A 4963-nucleotide genomic window follows, 5' to 3' on the forward strand; every position below is an offset into this window, starting at 1 on the left:
TAGGTTTTACAAGAAAGGATGTGAATGCTCCAGGTGACTTTCACAACCTTTCTCCTGCAAGACGTGACCCACAGTAACTCGATACAATCTCTATCGGTCCGGTGGTGGCTGCACAACAGCTAGTTGTATACCTCAAGCTCCTTATTGGACAAGTAGCAGAAGGTTGAGGGCACTGTTACCCGGTTTTAGTCTGCGTGAATGAAAAGATTTGACTGGCTCTTATTCTTTTCTTCATCCTACCCTCTCGTGGGGAAAGCAGCATCCTGGGTTCTCTGCATAAGCTGACCTCAAACTACTGCAGGTAAACCATGCTGCCTTGTGTACTTAGTATTAAGCTAATACTGTTGCGTCCCCATACCCTGGCGAGGTGGTATTGGGAAGTCTTGGTTACATCAGGTTTTTCCTACATAGACTCGGAATAACTTTACCCAGACAGTCACACTTCTGCACGGCTCAACACACAGCTTGCATAGGCTGCGGACCTTGCATAGCAAGGTTTAGCGAGGGCAGGGACTCCTTATTTTTGAGTACTAACATACTCAGATAAGGAGCCCCCGGGCAAAGCCAATAACAAGATTGGCAGGGACGTCCACCCTTCCTATTCTAATAAATAGCATGGTTTGTATTCCAGTTACGGAATAAATGACAATTTCATAGATAATTTGTATTTTTCCTAACTATACAAACCTTAGCTATTTATACAAACTTGCCTGCCATTCCTATCCCACTTGAAGTCCTACCTCCAAACAAAGTGACTAAATCACAGGTGTGTGAACGGGAGTGGTAGTAAGCTACCCCCCCTATCCCCGCTAACTACCGATGTGGGTAGTTATCCCTCGCTAAATTTTGATGGCTCGTCATTTCAGCTCCGCCGAAAGTATACTGTAACCCCTAATAAATAGCTAAGGTTTGTATAGTTGGGAAAAATACAAATTATCTACGAATTTGTCGTTTTTCTTGTAATGACAGTACTGATAGTAATAATTATTATCATTGTCATTGTCATTATCATTATTATTATCGTTATTTTAGTGAGACCATTATTTAAACAATTTTTATAAAAAAAAGATTGCTGCCTTAGAAATCTGGCATTCAAATGGTATAAAAGGTGACCAATGACCATTAATATATATACTTCCGGTCTCATTGGCTGATATCCGCTGTGACTATTTACTTTACTGGCTCACATTAAACACATAAAAAGATTTACAAAAGTTAGTTCCTACACATAGTACAAACCATAAACCTTTAATAAGAGTATGACTTCAGTGAAGCTGGAATGCCATTCGAATTTTAACAAGGCAGATATAGTTGGTTACCAGGTGGTGGGAAGCCACACCCACATGACAGGTAGAGAAACCTCCACTTTGACCTTGGCCGCCGATGAGTACCATTTGATGTTAGCATCTGGCTGTTTTGATCTTTTGCTTTTTCTTTCAGTTATAAAAGGGTCCTTGGAGTTGTGTTTAAAGGATTTTGAAAGAAGCAAGGATATGCAGTGATTCATGTTACCTGTATTTGTGATGCAGTTTCCTGGTTACCTACCAATATCCAATATACTTGTGCGTGTGGCATGGCATATCTATTGCTGTCCTATCCCTTTTGTGTGTGTCCAACATCGACGATGACTACATGATCCCAAGGAAGTTTGCCACTTATTCTTCAGGAATATCGTTTCCCATAGGATTGGCCGCGTACCACGTGTAGCGATCGGGAACCATATGATTGGCAACCACGATGGAGAACCATTTGATTGATAACTGTGATCGGGAACCATATGATTGGCAACCACGATGGAGAACCATTTGATTGATAACTGTGATCGGGAACCATATGATTGGCAACCACGATGGAGAACCATATGATTGGCAACCGAGATCATGAACCCTATGATTGGTAACTGTATTCGGGAACCATATGATTGGCAATCACAATCGCCAGCCACGAACGGGAATCATGCCATTGACACCCGCAAACAGGAATCATTCTATCGCCGCTTGCGAACGGGAGTCATGCTATCTCTGGCCGCGAACGGGAATTATGCTATCGCCGGCTGAAATCGGGAATCATTTGATCACCGGCCATAATGGGGAATCATATTGGTAGCCACAATTAAGAATTATTCAAGCAGGAACTCACTCTTTCTCTGGTGATATTTATCTTCAAGTCACCAACTAACTTTCTCACTTATTCCTGTTACCTGTTAATGCTTTTCTTCCCAAAGAGGAAAATGATATCACTAAAGTACAGGCCAACTTATCTGGCAGTTTCTTGTGAGACTTCGTCTGATTCCTCTAAATGGTTTTGAGGGAGCAGTTCTGCTAAGAAGCCAACCCACAGAGGGTGAGGCTTTCAGTATTAGGTAAAGGGGCTTACACTCCTGCTCAAGTGATTAACTCTAAGTAAGACCAAGCACGATTGCTGCTGGTCAAGACAGGAACATCCACCCTTGTTACTTCCTGCTTCAGGACATTTCTGGGATGCTTTGGTGATAACATCATTTCGTTCTCTCTACTGGCTGATACTGATTCCTGGTGCTCAGGTCTCACAAGAGTGAGCACACGCACTAACACCCAGTGCTCAGTTCTCTTTAGAATGAGCACATACACTACCACCCAGTGCAGTTCTCTTGAGAACATGCACACTCAATAGCTCCCAGTGTTCAGTTCTCTCTAGAATGAGCACACATGAAAGCAACCGGTACTCAATTTTCACGAGAACGAGCAGACACACTAGCACCCACTACCTGTATTAGGGTCTTACAAGGATGAGCACAGGTGCTATGGGTAGGAATAGAGGGTGCTTTCTTCTCTCCCCTTCCTAGATATTTGAGTTCTCTCTCGCTCTTCAGAATAGTGGAAAGCAGTTAATGCATTCCTAATGGGGAAAGTTCTACCTTAATAAAAGGAAGAAGTCACTTAAGCACAGGACGACCAATCGGATCAAGTCTCATGAGACATTGACCAGTCCCTCTACATAATTTCACGAGAGAAATAGTGCTATATCAAAACTTAAGTTTGGAAGGGGTTAGGGTACTAGGTATGAGAGCTCACACTCCTTTTACCTCCGCTAGATCTCTTACAAGACTGAGCATAAACACTATGGGTCAGGATGTTGATAGCTGCCATCATTCCTCTCCTGCCTCAGAATGTTCCCAAGATGTTTCGGTGACTCCATCGCCATAGTCTATCGATTCAGCGATGGCAGTGATGATAAGGGGATCCGGTGCACTAGGAGTAGTCCGAGACAATTCTTCTTGTCTTCCACAGTCAACTGTTCTTGGTCAAAAGTCAACAGAAGGATAGAGACTGGTGATAGACCTCTCCTCTTTGAACAAGTTAGTTCCAAAGAATCTGTTCAAGGCGCAGATGGCAAGCATAGTTCGGGTGTTGATTTGAAGAGAAGACTTTTTGCTTTTTATCAACCTGAATGATGCATATTTTCAAGTACCCATCCAATCCAGCAGGAAGTGCCTTTGCTTTGTCTTGAATGGAGTACAGGTAGACCATCACTAATCCGGCAACTTTGGGACCGATGGGGTGCAGGATTATCCATTTTTCCGGATTATCCATATATTACATTTAGTCATCAACTTACAACCGATATAGGGAATAAGTTTCCGTAGATTTATTAAGATGCGTCATGATTCAACAATCATATTTTATCAAAATTTTCTTACTGTATCATTATTCTTTTTTGTTGTTTAATAGAATATCATATGCTCTATTAAAGCATTTTTGTATTCTATTTTTCAATATCGAAAGAATTTTAAACATCAAGGCTTACTATTTTGTTTATCTTTAGTTATGATCAGCTGATCAGAAGGTTTGCTCATGTACGAGTGGCGTATTTTAAATATAATTTCTTTGAAATATCTTCATGATGAATATTACATTAGCTCTAATATGTTATAGGCTATCACAGTTTTCATACAGTTTGTATTTAGCCATTATTATTAGTTATCATGAGAACACCTTCACACTCTCTGTGTGTGAGTGTGTGACAATGTGTTTGCGGCCGCATATGAGTTGTTCATTTTTAAAGCTTCATACAGTATTTAAGCCATCATATTTGATTAGGCATTTTTGTTGTTTATTAACCCTTTTACCCCCAAGCTATTTGGATCTTTCCAACCCTTAACCCCTAGGCGTTTCTTTTTTCAAGCTCATTTTGCAGTAAATTTTTTTAAATGGCTCTAACAGCCTTAGTTTTTGTCATAGAGAGGTCAGGTTGGTCTCATTCTTTTGGAAAATGCCTGAAGTTTCTCATAAAATTATCAAAATATGCAAAAAAATGAAAATAACTGTTTTTTGCAAGGACGCACCGGTACGTCCATGGGGGGTAAAGGAATGAGTTTTTGAAACGTACCAGTTTGTCCATTGGGGGCAAAAGGGTTAAAGCATGTATGTATTCTATTTTTCAATTTCTTGAGCATTTCGATAATCAACAATTACTTTTGATAGGCATCAGCTGATCGATCGCACACATATAGTACAAATAACACGGAGTTGTTTATATAATCTTCTTAATTTATCCGAAATCTCTTCATAATGAATATTACATTAGCACCAATATGCAATAGTCACAGTATGCATACAGTTCGTTTATAGATATTATTTATCATAAGAATACATGGCTCTCTCTCTCTCTCTCTCTCTCTCTCTCTCTCTCTCTCTCTCTCTCTCTCTCTCTCTCTCTCTCTCTCTCTCTCTCTCAATTTTCAATTCATATTTCTGTAGACATTATTAGAAAGGATAAAATGAATAATATTAATATTACATAACATACTTGATAAGATATCTGTTGCTGTAAAAGCTAACTTATACGCAGGTGCGTTCGTTTGTTCGTTACGATCGGTGATGAAACTTAAACAAAGCAGTGGTTGCGGTGTCATGTTGTGTGTTTAGCAAAAGCGTGATATAAAATTGTCTTTATTTAATTTATTTTGGATTTTTAACTATAC

This window comes from Palaemon carinicauda, chromosome 38, assembly GCF_036898095.1.
Source record: "Palaemon carinicauda isolate YSFRI2023 chromosome 38, ASM3689809v2, whole genome shotgun sequence".
NCBI classification, from domain to species: Eukaryota; Metazoa; Arthropoda; class Malacostraca; order Decapoda; family Palaemonidae; genus Palaemon; species Palaemon carinicauda.